The sequence below is a fragment of the Adiantum capillus-veneris genome, chromosome 3 (genome assembly GCF_014529385.1).
Source record: "Adiantum capillus-veneris isolate H3 chromosome 3, ASM1452938v2, whole genome shotgun sequence".
NCBI lineage: Eukaryota > Viridiplantae > Streptophyta > Polypodiopsida > Polypodiales > Pteridaceae > Adiantum > Adiantum capillus-veneris.
Genome location: NC_140933.1, coordinates 10,279,738 through 10,300,109, shown reverse-complemented (window position 1 = coordinate 10,300,109; position 20,372 = coordinate 10,279,738). Strand labels below are relative to the sequence as shown.

General features: G+C 41.4%; 1 pseudogene; it reads left to right on the top strand.

Moving 5' to 3' along the window:
- The first annotated feature begins 3,697 nt into the window (after window positions 1-3,697).
- On the top strand, window positions 3,698-5,038 carry LOC147460495 (protein EXORDIUM-like 5 pseudogene; annotated as a pseudogene).
- Window positions 5,039-20,372: the final 15,334 nt, after the last annotated feature.

Genomic DNA, 20,372 nt, shown 5'->3' with positions numbered 1-20,372 from the left:
AATTTAATAGGGTCAAAGCTGCTACTAGAACCACCTCCTGTGCGTCTGACCGCTACCCATTAGTCATCACGCTGGACAACAAATGCAACAAGATAAGGAACCATTGGTTCCACACAGACCCATTGTTGTTTTTGTTAGGGGAGGTCCAGAAATGCATAAACAATATTTGGGTGCAAGCTTTCTCTAAGGGAATCACACCAGCAAAAGCTTGGAAGCTGGCGATCACCAACACTCAACACTCCCTGATCTCTTTAAGGTGATAGAGATTCGAAGAAAAAGGAAGGACTCTATCTATAATGAACTTATAGAACTTGAAGTCTGTAGTAAGGAGGCCCTGGCAGTGCATAACCAAATAACCACCCTTCGACATCAACTCAAGACTGAAGAAGAAATTACACTGCAACACACCGAAGCATTCTTTAGAGAATGGTGGGCAAGGAAAGTGGACGAACCATCCAAAGCAATGTTCAGAAGCCTCAAAAAGAAGCATCAAAGAGAACTGGTCCCAATGCTAGTAGGGGCCAGAGGGACAACCACATCTGAGGAGGAAAACCTTGAAGTGGCTAGAGACCACTACGCTCAGTAATTCAGCCCTCTAGAAGTTCATGATGAGTCGGTCATGCTGGCGAGAAGTATTATTAGGAGCTGCAGGAAACGAGTGATCCCTCCTCATCTAAGTACCCAGCTAGACTCAGAGTTGTCTTTAGGAGAAATTAAAAGGGCCATAGATGCTCTTAAACTAAAGAAAACACCTAGAATTGATGGCCTCCCTACTGAGTTCTACCAAATGTTTAGAGATGTCTTAGCACCTATCCTCCTCATGGTTTGGCAAGAAGCTGTTAAGTATGAAGCCCTACCGATTCAACTCAACATTGGGATCATCGAGCTGCTACATAAAAAAGGCCCTAAGGAAATACTATCAAACTGGAGACCGTTGACAATGCTATATGCCTCATACAAATTTTTTTCCAAAGCCATAGCCCTCAGAATTTCCCCAGCCCTTGCTATATGGTTGAGCTCCGAGCAGAAAGGATTTATCAAAGGACGTCGGCTCCTGGAAGCTATGATAGCAATGTGGGAAGGAATAGAATATGCTGAAGAATCGGCTCAAGAATACGTCTTCATCAAGGTCGACTTTGACAAAGCTTATGACAGACTAGAATGGTCATTTATTTTTGAATGTCTAATTATGATGGGGTTTGGGCCCATGATTGTAAGGTTTGTGCAAACTCTGCTAGGTAATGCCCAAGCCCGAGTAGATATTAGCAATGAATTTTCAGAAGCGTTCCCCCTTAGTAGATCGGTCAGGCAGGGCTGTCCTCTGGCTCCTCTGCTATTAGCCACCTCAGCTGACTCCCTAAATTGGTTGGTAAAAGATCAAATGCAACAAGGAAGCCTAAGAGGAATCAAGCTGCCTAACGGGAACCATCGGTGTCTATCTCAATTTGCTAAAGACACTAATGGACTGCTACAAAATGATGACACCTCTCTGAAATCCTTTTGGGAATGCCTCAATACCTTCTACACAGCCTCAGGGTCCAGAATCAACCACACCAAAACAGGGATTAGAGCCTCAAGGTCCCCACTGCCTAGGTGGGTGAAAGAGCAAGGATGCACAATCATTCAGGATGGAGTCGTGTTCAAACTACTAGGGATCCCCTTTGGATTCAGGATAACAATGGCTCAAAGGTGGCAGTGGGTCATGGACAGATTCCACATCAAGCTCAATAGATGGATGGGTTTTCAAGCTAACTTGGCGGGTAGGACTGTAGTTATAAAGCACTACATCGTTGGATATGTTCTCTTCTTTCTCTCATGTTGGAGACCCCCTGACTGTCAATTAAAAGACCTAACCAGAATTTGCAGGTGGAAGAATGAAATCGAACTCCTAGGAAGGTATCACCTGCAACCATGGAAACTCACCCTTATCAAGGAGTGGGCGCTCTCTGAGCAGCCTAACCAATCATCCAACGCACTTTACTGGGTAGGAGTGGGGCTCTCGCCAATTCTCCCAACCGCCCACCAACCCAAAAAGAGCCTATCCATGTCACCCTCAATAGAAAATGGCACCTATCCCTCGACAAAAGACAGTGGAACTTCAAATTTAAAACCCTTTGGCATAAAGATACACCGGCCAAACAATTGGTACTGCTATGGCTAATCATGCACAAAGCAGTATGGACGGGCTACAGAATGAGCGAGGCAGGCATGGGTATGGGCACTACAAGAGATGTAACGGTAATGATGAAGACATCCCCAATCTCTTCATTAACTGTCCTACTAATAGAGAAATATTGGCCCCTATCGTTAGCGGGTTGGGGTACACCCCCAATTGGAAACAACTCCTGCTAGGAGACTCAGTAGCGCTCTTCTCAGTAGTATGGAACAGGATCAAAGGCGAATTTTTTTGGATCATTTGGAAAGAACGGAATAGCTGTTTTTTTTATGAGACTTACCAGACAAAAGTCTGAGAGTATTATTCACCCACTTTTTTGTGCAGGTAAATCATCTAAAGCTGGAACATTGCAGAATTTACCAGGCAAACTATAAAGTGCTCATGGTCTGCATGGGATACTACAACAGTGAGAACATCAGTAAACAGCAGGAGATTTTGTTGGATGGTTCATACACCACCCTGCAGAAAATGATAGATGAGTGCAAGCCTGAAGGAGAGAAAGTAAGGCAGCAGCTCAACAATGGGATAAGGCTACTCAACCATTTGCAGGAAGTAATCAGTTCTTTTCCAGGGAGAAGCAGTCTGAGAGACACCCCGTGACAGCCCGCAGTCCACTCTTTTGTAACTAAATTCGATTGTAAAGTTGATCATAGTCCCCTAGGAAGTCGGATTGTAATTCGGAATGTAATCCTGATCCAACTGCAAGCCTGAGCGGTTTTGTATTTTGTATCGGTTGTATCGTTTTGTCTCTACTTAATATAATTCTCTCGCACTTTGTGGGTTTTTTTTTCAAAAAAAAGATATTAGATTTTATGACATCCAGTTTCGATAATAGTGTAGAAAGGTGTTTCCATTCCTATCCAATGCCTACTCTGAAAAGCGCACAAGGCAAAAAAAGCTCGCATTTAAAGACTGATCGTGACATGTATGATGTAGAGAGAGAACAACCGGTTGAGGGTTATCGGGATGGACGTAGGAAAACAATCCCATGCGACCTACCCATAGCCCGGAGGGAGAGCTTGGGCTCAAACTTCAAAGGCCGCCTACAATCGATCTACTGCAATGTTCGGGAAAAATGTGTCTTAGCTTAATATCGTGCCGTTTTCACTTTCAAAAATGCCGGTTGAGGAGAAGGGGAAAAGGAGAAATTCCATCCCAAAATAGAGAAAAATAGTATAAAAACTCGAAAAAATGACCTAATTCTCTTATCCTCTTGACAAAATCAAGAAAGGGATTTTGAAAAACGATTTTTGCCGAACGCTGGTCTACTGTTCGTAACTCTGGAACCGGTTTGAAAGGAATTGCATATTACAGTACACTAGTGTGGCCTTCGGCCGCCTCTCTCTCTTTCTCTCTCCCCCCTGCGTGCGTAGTGTCCTCACTGTAGCCGGATAAAGGAAATTGCGACACGTGGCGCTGGAAAACTAGTCTCCTTAATATATAGTATAGATGTGTCAATAGTTTGCCGGCATACAAGATCCTTGAAATTGGGGCCGGGGCGCGCAGTCCCGGCTGGCCTATGATGAAACAACACGCGGCGATGTCTAGCGCTATCCAGGAAAGCTACATATCTGCCTGTCTGATGCTCTTGCCAACCACGGTCACAAGCAAACTCTCTCTGTCTCTCTCACTCTCGAGTCTCTTGTGTGTGGAACTCCAACCATGACTACGCCGCTTCCTTTCTTCTCCATCCCTCTGCTGATGCTCTCCCTACTCGCAGCTTCTGCCCTCCATGGCGCCTCCCTCTCAAAATTTACCCTCCCGGCCCCTGCAGGTGCCTTAGCTGGTAGCTCCTCCATACCCCCTGCAGCTGTGGCCATGAAATACCACATGGGTCCTGTCCTAACTTCCCACATCAATATCTACCCCATCTGGTATGGCCTTTGGCACCCCTCCCAACAATCCATCCTCCGAGACTTTCTCCTCTCCATCTCCTCTTACTCCACCCCCCTCCCCTCCCCCTCTCTTCCCTCCTGGTGGACTACTCTCGGCCTCTACACCGACCAAACCAACGCTGTCGTCTCGCAATCGGTCTCCATTGCTGCCGAGCACACGGCCCTCTACTCGCATGGCCCTGTTCTTACCCGCATTACCACTCAGCAAGTTATCAGATCCTCTCTCCTCACACACAATGGCACCCTCCCTGCCGATAGCCGCAGCGGGGTGTACCTTGTGCTCACATCACCAGATGTAGTGCAGCAGGACTTTTGCAGGGCTGTGTGTGGGTTTCACTACTTCACTTACCCCTCCATTGTGGGCTTCACACTGCCCTATGCATGGATAGGCAACTCAGCCAAGCAGTGCCCAGAGACCTGTGCCTACCCATTTGCAATACCCTTCTACATGAAAAATGCAATGAGGCCCCTAAAGCCTCCTAATGGGGATGTGGGGGTGGATGGGATGGTAAGTGTGGTGGGGCACGAGCTCGCAGAGATGGCGTCAAATCCACTTATCAACGCATGGTATGCTGGCGCGGATCCGGAAGCGCCGACGGAGATCGCGGACTTGTGTGAAGGAGTGTATGGAAGGAGAGCAGGCGGTCGCTACCCGGGTACCGTCGCAAGGAATGGCGAATTTGGGAGCTCATTCAATGTGCGTGGTGTGAATGGCAGGCGTTTTTTGGTGCAATGGTTATGGAATCCCATCTTGAAGGCGTGTGATGGGCCTAACAAAATTTAAATTTTGCCCTTTGCATTATTTCTAGTTCAAATTACAACAATTCGGTCCAAATACAAATAACATTAACCACATACAAATAGCACTACAAAACATTGTATGTATACATTGTACAAAGTTTGTTAAATACACGTTTATCATTGTGGGCCAATTGCATAGGTACAAGCCAACAATGGAACAGATAAATTTGAGTTGCATATATTAGCTGTGTGACAATTAATATAGTATAGAGTAAAGATTTCATGCTTGCAATGCCAACCAATCAATCACATGATAAGTGTCATAACTTGATTTATACGATTTTAATTTTCCTCATTAGGCTGTTGGTTTGTGCTCATGTCATGATCACTTTCAACAGGAGGTACAGACTGACGTGGTCATGAGCTCTCACCAATATCGTAGACCATAGGAACTTCTTGTCTATCCTTGGAAGGGGTCCATGATGTTCTCACTCTCGAACGCCTTTTTTTTATAGCCCGAGTTTGGGCTCTCTTATTTTTTAAGCTACTGTCTCTATGTGTCCATGCTTACATGCCATCGTTTTGGCTATCACCTTTCCCATTTATTGTGGGATTATGGCCTTTGTGGGCCCTTTAGCTTCATTGGGCAATAAATTGTTGGTTGCTTGGTTTTTGGTGTTGGGGGTGGGGGGGGGGGGGGGGGGGGGGGGGGGGGAGATCTTTATAGACCATCTGGATGTCTCATTTTGCAACTCAACAAACATCTTGAAAATCAGCTATGGATTTTTCATAGGGATGAGTTATTGATAAAGCCAAGAGAAAGGTGGATGTAGTTGATTTTATCATCGATCTCTGAGTGTATGAAGGTATATGAGAATTTATAGAGAGTGTGAATTATCACTTCCATTAAGAGTGTGTTGGATCTCGTTGTTGAGGATACCCATGAGAAGACAGCGTCATGTTTTATGTGCTGAGGATCATGAAGCTCATTTGAGGAGGATAGTATGTAAGCCTCTTGATATGGTGATAGAATAGGCAAGTAAGAAGTCCATTCATCTCATTAATCATAGTAAAGAGCATTTTGATATTCAACTAACAAGCATAGATCCTCGATAAAATTTATAAAATTGGAAATTTTAGAAACCTATGCTTGAAGCAGCATTTTATTAACATTAGGAAGAGAATTGGGTCTAAGAGGGCCTCTTTATTTGGCAATTTAAGGGAGTCAAACCTCTAGTATTAAGAAAGCAATTAAATGATAGTACGAAAAGAGCTTGACGTGTAGATCACAAATCTATAATCTTCGCTCACATCGGAGATCATATGTAAGAGTTATGGAAGACAGAAAATCATAAAGTTGTCCACTCCAATTTTGGGGGAAAAAGTGCATCCTTTGATCACTTTTAAACACCCACCATTCTTGCATACATGCATGCACCTATTTGTCAAAATGTTAATCACCTCCATAATCTCATGCAAAATAAAGAGGCTCTCTTAAACCCCATCCTCTTCCTAATGACTAGATCTATAATAGAATATAATTGAGAGGCTTCAATGCTTTCGAAGTAGAATCAAATTAAATATGAGGACGGGACGCACATACATATGAGTTGTCGGCCATCAATGATGACAGTCAAATGTAGAAGCCAAAACAAATTAGATGGCAATTAGATGATGCTGAAGCAAGATGAGGGCTAGTAAAAATGCAAGACTTCAAGGGATAGAGGAAGGATAAATCAATAAATGCATAGGAAGTCAAGTAATTGATGATAGTGATAACAAGGTAAGATGCAATATCAAAGATTGCGGGCTTGGGAAAGGGGGGGGGGGCAAGATATCTATAGACCATCTGGATGCCTCATTTTGCAACTCAACAAACATCTTGAAAATCATCTATGGATTTTTCATAGGGACGAGTTATTGATAAAGCCAAGAGAAGGTGGTTGTAGTTGATTTTATCATCTATCTCTAAGGGTATGAAGGTTTATGAGAATTTATAGAGAGTGTGAGCTTGACGTGTAGATCACAGATCTATAATCTCCGCTCAAATTGGAGATCATATGTAAGAGTTATGGAAGACAAAAAATTATAAAATTGTCCACTCTAATTTTGGGGGAAAAAGTGCATCCTTTGATCACTTTTACACACCCACCATTCTTGCATACATGCATGCACCTATTTGTCAAAATGTTAATCACCTCCATAATCTCATGCAAAATAAAGAGGCTCTCCTAAACCCCATCCTCTTCCTAATGAGTAGATCTATAATAGAATATAATTGAGAGGCTTCAATGCTTTCGAAGTAGAATCAAATTAAATGTGAGGACGGGAAGCACATACATATGAGTTGTCGGCCATCAATGATGACAATCAAATGTAGAAGCCAAAACAAATTAGATGGCAATTAGATGATGCTGAAGCAAGATGAGGGCTAGTAAAAATGCAAGACTTCAAGGGATAGAGGAAGGATAAATCAATAAATGCATAGGAAGTCAAGTAATTGATGATAGTGATAACAAGGTAAGATGCAATATCAAAGATTGCGGGCTTGGGAAAGGGGGGGGGGGCAAGATATCTATAGACCATCTGGATGCCTCATTTTGCAACTCAACAAACATCTTGAAAATCATCTATGGATTTTTCATAGGGACGAGTTATTGATAAAGCCAAGAGAAGGTGGTTGTAGTTGATTTTATCATCTATCTCTAAGGGTATGAAGGTTTATGAGAATTTATAGAGAGTGTGAGCTTGACGTGTAGATCACAGATTTATAATCTCCGCTCAGATCGGAGATCATATGTAAGAGTTATGGAAGACAGAAAATCATAAAATTGTCCACTCCAATTTTGGGGGAAAAAGTGCATCCTTTGACCACTTTTACACACCCACCATTATTGCATACATGCATGCACCTATTTGTCAAAATGTTAATCACCTCCATAATCTCATGCAAAATAAAGAGGCTCTCCTAAACCCCATCCTCTTCCTAATGAGTAGATCTATAATAGAATATAATTGAGAGGCTTCAATGCTTTCGAAGTAGAATCAAATTAAATGTGAGGACGGGAAGCACATACATATGAGTTGTCGGCCATCAATGATGACAATCAAATGTTGAAGCCAAAACAAATTAGATGGCAATTAGATGATGTTGAAGCAAGATGAGGGCTAGTAAAAATGCAAGACTTCAAGGGATAGAGGAAGGATAAATCAATAAATGCATAGGAAGTCAAGTAATTGATGATAGTGATAACAAGGTAAGATGCAATATCGAAGATTGCGGGCTTGGGAAGAGGGCTAAGCGATGGGAGTTGTCCATCAAGGAGCAAGCACCCAGGAAATTAGTGACCCTTATAACAGGCATTGGTGGGTGCTAATAAGGGAACTAGGGTGCAGGAGACTCACAAAGAGATCTGGTAGTGCTAGCAATTTTGCTAGTGTGTAATTGGGTGATGGACATCGCACTCTTAAAGGCAAAATTTGAGTGGCTGGGTTGGGTGGAAATGCTAGGACGATTAGATTTTCAAAAGCATGAAAGTAGGTCATTCAAGCACTCTAGGATGGTGGTTGCAATCATACCATATGTTGGGTTCAAGCCCTTATCGGTACTCGTGGGAAACGCCTTTACAGGCATGCAGGTAAAGACTCAGTTAAGGTAAGTTTTGTATGGCATGGGCACTATTATATTAAGCTTTTGTACACAAAAAACTATCAATCAATCATAGCGTATTATTTTCATTCTGTTGTGTCGAACTCTCTCTCTCTCTCTCCTCTCTCGCTCTCTCGTTCATCTTCTGCTTGAACTCTCGCCATGGCTGCTTGTCCACCTCGCCTTCACCCCCCATAGCCTCCACTGCACCTAACACATGGTATCAGATCCCAGGTGGGCCCACAAAGCAAGCAGAAGCTCGCATTCACAATTTCCGCATCAACCAGATGGGCACGCTATTGACACCCTTGTTTACCTAATAGGCTTCGCTCTCTTCCTCAACTCTTGGACGATATGTTTGCGTTTGGGTTGTGTTCACTTCTCTCCCCCACTCATCTGCAGCCTCAGGAGTTTGTCGCCCTTCGGTTAGGCTCTATTTCTAACGCATATACCAGGGGATTTGGTGAACCATGTCATTGGAAGACAAAAGCAACATATAGCATTGTCTTGCAAAGCTGTTGCACTCTCTCTCCTCTTCCACAAGAAAGCTCATTGAAACTTCAAAAGGCTGAGCTAAAAATGTGGGAGTATTAGGTCTTGAATTCAAGAGGCCATACATGATTTCATGTGGAAACTACATGGTGAGAGAGGCTATTTTAGATGCAGAATACTGGGCTGCATCATGGTTGCTGCAGAAATCTACACTGAAGGACAACCTTATTTTTGGTATATCGAGAGCTATAAAAAGAGGTTTGCAAAGCAGGAGTTTACTGCTTTAAAAAGGAGGTGTTTGGGAAAACAGGGTCAATGTTTGAAGTGAATTTGTCTATTGGCGGTTGCTCCAGAGGGACTTCAGAATGAGATTGGAATGACCTCTCAACTCACGTTGCGGGATCGGGTAATTGGTACTCTCGATGATGCAGACATTAGGTGCGACAGGTTTGGAATCAACAAGCTCGATGCAACCAAGATTTTTGGCTACCTGCTTGATCAGTGCATGCAAGATAGCATCAATGCCAGGACGTATGAATATGGCAACTCTTTGAAGACTAGGTTAACAGTTGTTTTTTACCAATTTAGTTTCATAAGTATGTTTGTTGGTTTTGTCTATTGTCAAACACAATCCTATACTTCTTGTCAAAGCCTTATTTTAGCCTATCAGCTACTAGTTACTGCCATGACACATTTGTTCGGGTTATAGACACTGCCACACAGATAATTGGTAAGACCTCCCAATTTTTGTCAGTTCTTAGCTTGTTTTTTACCGCTTCTCCTGAGGTTACTGGGTACACCTTAAACCCAAGGTTTGGCAGTGAACCAAAAACTCCAATCATTGGTTGCTAACTTTTTTGACCTACACCCTATCTGTTCGAGGGGGGGTTCTACTATCATAGCACCAAGTTATGGATACACCAAAAATCCTTGGTTGTGAGAGAACCTAAAACTCACGATTGACGAGTACACCATAAACTCGAGGTATCATGAGAGGGTATGTCTAGTTCAGGCTTGAGGGGGGGATTGTTGGGTTCAAGCCTTTTTTCGGTACCCGTGGGAAACGCCTCTTATAGGCATGCACGTAAAGACTCAGTTAAGGTAAGTTTTGCATGGCATGGGCACTATTATATTAATCTTTTGTACACAAAAAACTATCAATCAATTATAGTGCATTATTTTCATTCTGTTGTATCGAACTCTCTCTCTCTCTCTCTCTCCTCTCTCGCTCTCTCGTTCATCTTCTGCCTGAACTCTCGCCATGGCTGCTTGTCCACCTTGCCTTCACCCCCCATAGCCTCCACTGCACCTAACACCATATAGAATTTAGAGAGAGAAGAGAGAGAATTATTACACAATTAATTGGTTGCGAGGTCGCCATGGCTCTTATATACAGAGACATTGTAAGCATACAACCTACTCTCATGTCTCTAAATTTGTATTGTAATTGAGACACGTTGTCGTGTCATGGCACGTATAGAATGTGAAATAGAAACATTCACCTTACTTTTGGCACCTTTTGATGCATGTAAATAAAAGCAATCATGTACATATTGTGATATATTTCGAACCGGCTACTGCAGTCACTATCATGTACATATTTATCTCAGGAGTTGGATGTGGCGCCTTTTCGTATTTTTCCACTTGATAAGATTCTTAATTTTGGTTTTTTGATGTACACATACCAAGACTTTCATGGTGGCAGACTCGTCTCGCATATAAAGATTTATACGCACACTCATCTTGCCTATTTTGATGTGGGTAAGAACTGTCGAAAATAGCAGCTAACAAGCATCATTGCAAAACTACATGGAAAGTGACCCAATATAGAATATTGATGAAAAATGATGAATATCTAAGCTTTGTATGCTTATGCAAGTGATCCCATAAAATAAGGCATTTTTTTACTTTGTTTGGGATTTTTCACATCAAAAATGGCCTTTTTTGGGGTCAAAAATGACCTGGTTTTGGTCCAAAGTGGAGAAATGGCCCAAAAATTAAAGCTAAAAATTCCATGGCGAAGGAGAGAACGCTGCTTTTTAGTAAAAGACATGATTTTTTTCACTACCGGGCAATTCCCTTCATCGTTGCTCACTCTATGTGTAGTGCACTCCTGCCTCTTCGCAATCTTGCATCTGAGCTTGTGAGGAAGTGATTTAGGGTTTCCCCTTATCAAATGGTGTGTGGGCTTCAATTTAGAAGCTCTTAAATCTCTAGAAAATCAAAAATTGGTCCTCGTGAAGGTGAAAGCTCGTGTATTCCTTTCAACTGTTTGATGTTACGGTTGTGTAATTGGGGGTGAGGCTTAATGATTCCATAAAAGAGGTTTGTGTTTTGATTGGGATTTGTGCTTGTATGAGCATTGAGGTTTCATGGCTAAAACTTTAGTGTTTTCAATTTATATTTCTAAGTAAGTTTGAATGTGATTTGGTGATCCTTTCATCATAATCTCTGATGCCTTGTCCCGGTGGCTCGTCCCCTGTCACCTTGACGTTGACATCAGTAGTCCACATTTGGGGAATCTCTGGATCAATTGAGCCCAAAAATTCACTGATGAGGACAAGAGACTCCTGTACAAGCCATCCCTCATCCATGCTACCCTCGGGGTGAGCCCTTTGATAAACAAACCCCTTTAAAGTCTTCATAAATCTCTTCAAGAAGAACATCCACCTGCTATGGACCATCCCAACAACTGCAATTTCATTGACCACATGCACAAATACATGCATTTGGATGGTAAGAATGTTTTTTGGAAAGTACTTCTCCACCATGCACACTGCTTCAATAGCATTTAAGCGTGATGCATCGATGTTGTCTTCTCTTATCTCTTTTGAACTGATCCAGCATACCAATTCACTGATTTTGTAGATTTTTCTTTTAATATTATCTGTCAAACAACCCTTTATGGAAATTGGTAAGATGAACTGTAAAAATTTGTGCCAATCGTGGGACTTAAGACCATTGAGATTGTCATCTCTCGTAAAAGTCGTTTTCAAACATCGCATGCACCTTGTGGGAGTCTTGAATTATAGTCTTCTTCAATTGTTGCGAGTCTTTTGCACGACTCAAAATGCATGGACCTTTTGGTATAGCAAACTTCCCATTGGGTTTAAGACAAGGCCACATCTCCGACATTCGACCCACAGCCTGTAGGTCATCTCTTTGGGCCTTGCTCTCCCTTTTTCTAGTGATGGTTTTCCATATGATCTCCCCCACATCCTTGAAGATGTGCATTGGGTCGAGCAAATGATTAATCAGCAGGTCACTTCAGTACGGGAGTTCATGGAAAATAGAAAGTATTTTCATTGCAGGTGCCATCCAATCTCCCCTCTCCATCCACATGTTTTTCCAATCGCTCGCTTTCAGTGGATGCATGTCATGTTTGCATATGTTTGGTCCACGTAGCTCATGTCCTTCACGCAAAAATCTACCATGCTCCTCGTAAATTGTCTTGCTCAAATGCTCAGAGGGGCGGAAGCCAAGTCGAGGACCACATTTTGGACATACATGATTGCCCGAGTAGATCAAGCCTGAAACATCACAAATTTAAAATATAAAAGCGTTGGCATAGCCAGGAATCACATGTGTATGAGGGTTTCAAAGGCACTTACCTGAGGAGTCACTGAAGCCTAGCCAATCGTGCATGGTCCACATGAGAATGCCTTGCACATGTACATTCCGTCGCCCGATTGATTGGGACATATCAACCACATCGATTCATGTCCACATGATTTGGAGCTCTTCTATAAGTGGTGCCAGATAGACGTCCATGTTCTTTGCTTTGTACTTTCCTAAGACGATCAATGACAACAACAGATGGCCCTTCTTGATAGCTAGCCATGGTCAAAGATTATAATCAACCAAACAAATAGGCCACATGTCCATGATGAACTCCGTAATCCGAATGGGTTTACTTCGTCCATTGCCACACTAAAGCGGATACATTGAGGCTCGTTCTTAAATGTAGACCAACTTTCCTCTATGTGCTTCCATGCACTAGAGTCAGCAGGTACCCGCATCACATCATCTATCGATCTAGTATTTGAGTGCCATGTCATCAAAGTGGCTATGGACTTGCACCTGAACATGCTCTTTATTCTTGGAATGATAGGAAAATGTCGAAGGACCTTTGCAGGGATAAATTTTCCTTGTGTGTCCTCCTTGTCCCTATTTGATCCACAATTGGGACACTGTTCCAAATTTGCATACTCATTGCAAAAAAGTATATAATCATTATGATACGCATGTATTTTGTGATAATTCAAGCCTAAATTAGTAAGAAGCTTTTTAGCGGCTGGATGGGTAGGGGACATGTGATTCCCTTCTAGCAAGATTTGCTCATTGAGCAACCCGTCGTTACATGAACAAGTCAGCCCCTTGATCACATTATTGAACTATAATTTGTACTTTATCATGCTTAGGATACAATGTATTTACCTAAAAATATTTGTGACTGAGGCATCAGACCAATCATAGATAGATTGCAAATTAAGCATTGCCAACGTGGTACGGAGAACTAAGATTTTTGCACTAGTGTAAAGCGGCATGCGTACAAGACTTTGCATCATCTCACCCTCTTTATCATTGCTATCATGCCGTCAATATGAATGGGATGGCTGAGGTTGTCCACAGTATTGTGTTCAATGTTGTCGTCTTCTATGTTTTCATTGATGGGATCCATGTCAAAGAACGCGTCCAACATCTACTCCATCTCTACTTCTTGAAATGCCACTTCAGGTATTGGTTGGGAGGACTCGGTCGATGGCTGCTCGTTTGAAACTAGTCTTCTCTGGGATAAGGTTGGAGCAATATCTACTTGCAGATTTTGACCTTCAGTCTCTAGACCATGAGATCGATAATGCAGGTCTTGTAGTTGCTCTATCGGAAAGAGACCGTGATTGTGTATGTGTTGGTCGTAGATTTTCGTTTTCAAAAGATCTGATGCTTGCAATGTGCACAAGGACACGCCATCTTATCGTCCATACTTTATCTACCAATGATGCAACAAATAATTAAAACACTCTAGTTGTTAGAACTACACACTACTAAGTACATGACAATACATGACAACCTCACATTCTCTAGCCAAGCACAATCCCCACACACCTCGGTCTAGAGGTGCACGGAGATTAGGACCAGAGAGTAATAATCTCGTCTTTATTGGTCAATGACTATATATTAAGGTTCTTGAACTCTGCGTGCACTTTTGAAGTCTAATTGTATTTTTTTAACTATTTGTTGCTAGCTCTAACAACCTCGCATTCTCTAGCCAGGCCCGATCCCCACACACCTCGGTCTAGAGGTGCACGGAGATTAGGATCACAGGGTAATAATCTCGTCTTTAATGGTCAATGACTATATATTAAGGTTTTTAAAGTCTGTGTACATTTTTGAAGTTCGATTGCATTTTTTAAACTACTTGCTTCTATCTCGAGCTCTAACAACCTCACATTCTCTAGCCATGTGCGATCCCCCTCACACCTCCGTCTAGAGGTGCACGGAGATTAGGACCACAGGGTCAATGACTATATATTAGTGTTTTTGAAGTTTGTGTGTGCCTAACTTAGCCTATAACCTAAACTATAACCTAATCTATAAGTAAATTAAACTTAGTCTATCACTTCACTTATAACAAAACCTAACCAAATTCTGTTTGCTTTTTTTGAAGTACACGAGTCATTCTTGAAGTCTGTTTGCATTTTTTCTACTATTTGCCGCTAGCTCTAACCTAACTTATAATCTAACCTAACCTATAACCTAAAGCTAACCTAATCTATAACCTAAACCTAACCTATAACCTAACCTAACCGAAGTCCGTTTGTAATTTTAGAAGTACACGAGTCATCTTCGAAGTCCATTTGCGTTTTTTTTACAATTCATTTGCCGCTAGCTCTAACATAACCTATAATCTCACCTAACCTATAACCTATAACCTATAACCTAACCTCTAACATAACCTATAACCTAATCCTAACCTATAGGCTAACCTAACCGAAGTCCGTTTGCGTTTTTTGAAGTACACGAGTCATCTTCGAAGTCCGTTTGCGGTTTTTCTACTATTTGTCGCTAGCTCTAACCTAACCTATAATCTAACCTAACCTATAACCTAAACCTAAGATAACCTAACCTATAAACTAAACCTAGCCTGTAAACTAACCTAACCGAAGTCCATTTGCGTTTTTATAAGTACACAAATCTTCATTTGGCCGCTAATAGATGGACGTTGTGTTTGGACAATTAGAACAAATCCAATTAGTGTAGCGCTTGGCCATTTCAGTCTGCTAATAGGGTTGAAGGGTTATGGTTTAGACGTTGGTAGATAGTAGCGTTTGGACGTTTCACCAATAAGTGTTTAAATTAACATAAAAGTACATAAGTTCTAACTATCCGAACACAATGTCCATCTATAACTTAAACATGAGTTAACTTAACATATAACCTAACCTAACTTTTTATGTACAACCTATAACCTAACTTGTTGCCTAAACCTGTATTATAATCTAGCTAACCTATCCTATAACCTATAACCTAACTTATAACTTAATTTAACCTTTAATTTAAACCTAACCTAGAATCGAACCTAACATAATTAACGTCCTATAACCTAACCTAACCTAACGTAACCTAACGTATAACCTAACTTATAACTTATAAGTTAACATATACCCTATATATACCCTAAACTGACCTATAACCTAAACTAAACCTAACCAAAACCTAAAACCTAAACCCTATTAATCGCATAATTTCAAAAACGACATAATTCAAAACGAAATTTCTTCAAAACAAGATTTTTTCATAAACCAAAATGAAAAATTTTCATAATTCAAAACGAAATTTCACAACACAGACCATAATTTCTTTTAAAGCATTGAAAGTTTAAAGCATTGAAAGTTTAAAGCATTGAAAGTATAAAGCATGAAATTTTCTTTTATCAATATACAAATAATTTAAATAGATTTAATATGCATTAAAAGTTCAAGCTGCACTCACATGCGGCCTATTTGAGCAAGAAAAGGTGTTGTAAACGTCTTCAAACCTGCAAAAATGCACGCACACACACACCATCTTAAACCCTAAACCCTAAACCTACAAGTAAACTTGAAAACAATCTCACCTTAGTGCTATGGAGTAGTCCACGAGCAAGATTATCACCTCCGACAACTTGTTTTGCACCAGATCTGCAAGAGGTGAGGAGGAAGAGAGCAAGATAAAAGGTGCAAGAAGAAGAGAAATGTGCAGGAAAAGACCTGCAAGTTCGTTTTTCTGCGGGGTCCACCGGTACAGGTATCGGTGCAGGCATCAAAAAGGGCATTCGTAGAGGCATCGGAAAGTGCATTCTGAAGGCGTCGGAAGACACATTAGAACAGGCGTCGGAATTTCAAAAATAACTTTTTTTTTAAACTTCATCTCCCTCCATTCATACCTACATATATACCGACACCCGCCATTGACGCCGGTAATTTGGCACCGGAATTTAAGTGACCTCTTTTAGTGTCTTTTTGATAACTCTCTAGCTCTTCAGGAGAAAGTTTATTTTTGTCTTTATAAACTCCCTTCTCCTTAGCTTTTTTGTTGTTGGTGCTGCCTTTGGGAGACTTTTGGACATTGTCCTTCCCCTTAGGCTCATTACGGTCCTTGTTTTCCGTGGGCTTAAGATTTCTCTTAGCCCCTTGTTGGAAGTTGATTTGTGAAGCCACCATGGTATGGTGTATGACCGCAAATATGGTGTGTGTCCTTTGGGAGTTAACATATTCCGCCATATCCTCAGTTAAACCCGCACAAAATTGTTGTTTTTTCTCTCCAAAATCCATCTTTTTGAAGACAGTGGCTTTGAGATGTAAATTTCAAAACTTGTCTACATATTTGTGAATAGAGTCGTAGGGAGAGAGGTTCAAGCTTCACCATTCGGTGAGTACTTTGTCTTTGGAATCGGTAGCCAAAAAAAGCTTCATATTGGAAGCTCTTAAAGCTTTCCATGTTTGTGGAGCTTCACCATTTCCTCATAGGCTAGACAATCATTGCCTGGTGGACTTTTGAAAATGCATAGCTACATGGAGGACTCCGTGAAGCCCTCGTCTCCAAACACCACATCAAATTGTTGGATAAAGGCCAAGACTTTGTCTGTAGCACCAAAAGTGTCATCGTAGGTAAGGAAAGAGATGTTTTTTCTTCCCTCTTTGAACTTTTTGAGCTTGGATGACCTCTTCCAGGCGGCATAGGATTTCCTATGGCCTCTTCTTTTAGGTGGTTCAAGAGCTACACCATCACTTTCTTCAGTAGAGGAAGAGTATGAGGAGGATGCAGAAGAGGGTGACCTCTTTCTCGCCTTTTTCTTCCCTTGTTCCTCCTTGTCTGCACCATCACTTACTTTAGAAGAGGAAGAGGATGAAGAATATGGCGAAGAGGGTGACCTCTTTCTCGCCTTTTTCTTCTCTTGTTTTCTCTCGTCCCTCTTTGAATTATGGTGTAGAGAAGTATGCGATGGTCTTCTCCATTTAAGGGCTGTTGGAGAGTGTTTTTCCCACCGTCTTCGTGGAGCCATCTCCGCCGAGGTGGTAGGAGACTCACTTATTTCTCATTCTTTTGGTGGGGGCTCTACAGTTGAAACTTGGGTTCTCCTTTGGGAAGGAGATGCATCATTGAGTAGTAGATTTTTGAGCCCTTCGTACGGATCCTCTTCTTCTTCCCTTATTGGAGAGATTCCTCTTTTGGAAGTCTCACTAGGAGGCTTCCTATGTACTCTCTCTTCATGGTGGGGAGTTTGGAGAATACCATGGATGTGCAATTGTTGTAGCACTTCACCTTGGAGGGATGGATTGATTGTTGTAGCCTAGAAACAAGATAGTTTACAAGCATAGGGCATCATTAGTTTCTCTTTCGTTAGCAAAATCAAAGCTATCAACATTCATTTCAATCTCTTTTCCTTTGTCAGCCATACTAGCAAATTTTAGGTGTAAACTCTTACTTGTACTTTGGCACTTCAAGTCCTAGTTGCTACTCCTCTTTACCTTCAAAGCTAAGCACTCAAGCATCTTTACCCGTGGCTTGAATATTATTAATTGCAAGGAATAGAAGAGAGGGTTCAACAAAGCCAAGATAGCATAGGTTCTTGTCAAGCTTCTAATAGCTCAATAATGGTTAAGCCATAGGCAAGCCCCATAGGACTCCATTATTAAGACCATAGCTCTCGATGGTGTCCGCATGTAGGCGTGCTTCAAGGATGAAAAATCCCTATTCTACTTACTCTTTTGCAATTAGTAACACCAACCATGTGTAGCAAGCTTGAGGACCTCTCTTCTTGAGAAAGAAAAGAGAAACCAATAGCTCTAATACCAATGTAGCATTTAATGCACTAATAACTTGTGTGTAGCGAAAATTGATAACATGGTGAGTATTTAATTATGAACAAGTTCCTAATGAGAACAACATAGAAATTTATACCTAGCTAATTTGGCATTGACAATACTTGAAAAGAGAGAGAAATAGAACAATTGACAATAGTTGAGGACCGGATTTATATGGATCCGGTCCCCACTCCATAAAGGCTTTGTATTATAGCTTCTCCCATCAAAGGAGACTTTTGTACAATACAATCTTTGTGTTCCTTGATGAAACTAGTTAGTGTAATGAAGATGGAATCTTCATACACAAAATTATGCTTGAAAAACACACCTAGTGTCCCTAGCCTCAGTCCCAAGACCTCACACACCTTCAAAAATGGTGAGAGATAGCAAGGAATGAGGATAGATTGGGAGGAAGAAGAGGTATGTTATGAGAAATAAGTATTCTTCTCACATAATCACTCTAATAGCATAGCTTAGCTTAGTAATTAGCATGGTAGAGGAGATGAGCATGCCATTGAATCTTGGCTCTTGGTTGGATTCGCATTCCATAGCCAAGAGTTGTTGGTGTAGGCCTCTACTTCTCAATGCTTGGAGAAGGATATGAAATTCTTCTTGCACACAATGCGTTGTGTGTGTGAGTGGGAATGAGTTAGAGTGAAATGCAGCCTTCTCTCTCATCTTGGTCGATCCCTCTTGCTATTTGCTGATGCTGGCATCCCATTAGCCCCTGTAAAGCTTAGCCAATCACAAATTAGAAGCATAATTGCTAGCCTTGTGACATGTGTCTCCCTTTTCCCTTTTGTGAGAGCTTTAGGTGATTAAAATAATTCAATTAAACTCTCATTGGACCTCTTAGTCTTCTAGCCCCCAATAGAAATTAGGCAAGCCATTGGGCTGATGAATGCTCATTGGACCCCTTGGTAGACTGTCCATCTAGGGAGCTTAATTTCTATTGGTGCTTTTATTAAGCATTTTTAAATTGATTAGACTAAATTTACTCTAGGCTAATTCTCATTGGTCCACCTCTATGGCCGTCCAATAGGATTTGGGGGAAGCTTGGGGGCAACTGGCCTAGGAGCTTGACATGTGTCCAGTATTCCCCTTTGTGTAAAGGGGGAGCTTTGGAGTGTGTGTGTGTGTGTGTGTGTGTGTGTGTGTGTGTGTGTGTGTGTGTGTGTGTGTGTGTGTGTGTGTGTGTGTGTGTGTGTGTGTGTGTGTGTGTGTGTGTTTTTCTCTCTCATCCCCTACTCTCATGGCTCACCCCCTCCTTGATAGGGATGTGGGAAGACTTTTTAGCCTTCCCATGACCATCCAATTTTCCCTTACATTGGGCTTTGGACAATTGCATAAAAAATTAGGAACCTTAGCCTATGGAAGTCTTAATGGAGCTGAACCTTAGGTTTTTTAAGCCCCATTGTAGCACATTGCTCTTTTGTAGACTGTCCCCTTTGGATCCCTACTTTCCCTCCTTTGGATCCCTGCAGAGACCGGTCTGGCAGCCTTGCCAATATTCTAGCTTTTACTCCCCTCGTACTTCCCCTTATTAAATGATCAATTTAACATGAGAAAATCATTTGGGAGAATTAGATATTAGTTTTCATGACTTTTGGTTGTTTGGCTTATACTTTGGTGCCACAAATGCAGTGCAAAAAATTGGATGATAAGTCTGTTAAATGCATTTTGGTTGGTTATAGTATTGAAAGCACATACTATAGGTTGTACCATCCGCAAAAAAAAACGTATCTTGGTTTCACAAGATGTTGTGTTTGTGGAAGATTCTTTTCAGTCTTTGTGATGTACCAAACATAGTAATGTAAGCTCAAAGGACATTTATGACACTTTTTTGCCTCTTTTTTATAATCGAAACTTGAATGTAAATTCCAATGAGGCTATACAAGGGTTTTAAAAATGCTTGAATTAGCCCATTACTCATGCACATGTACATGATGTACTTGATGTGGAAAGGGCTGATAATGAGGAGGCTAGAGGTATGTCAAAATGGTTGGTGCATACTTTGCATGACAGCAAATTGGATGCACCTATGTGTAGTAGTATTTGTTTAGGTTCTTGCC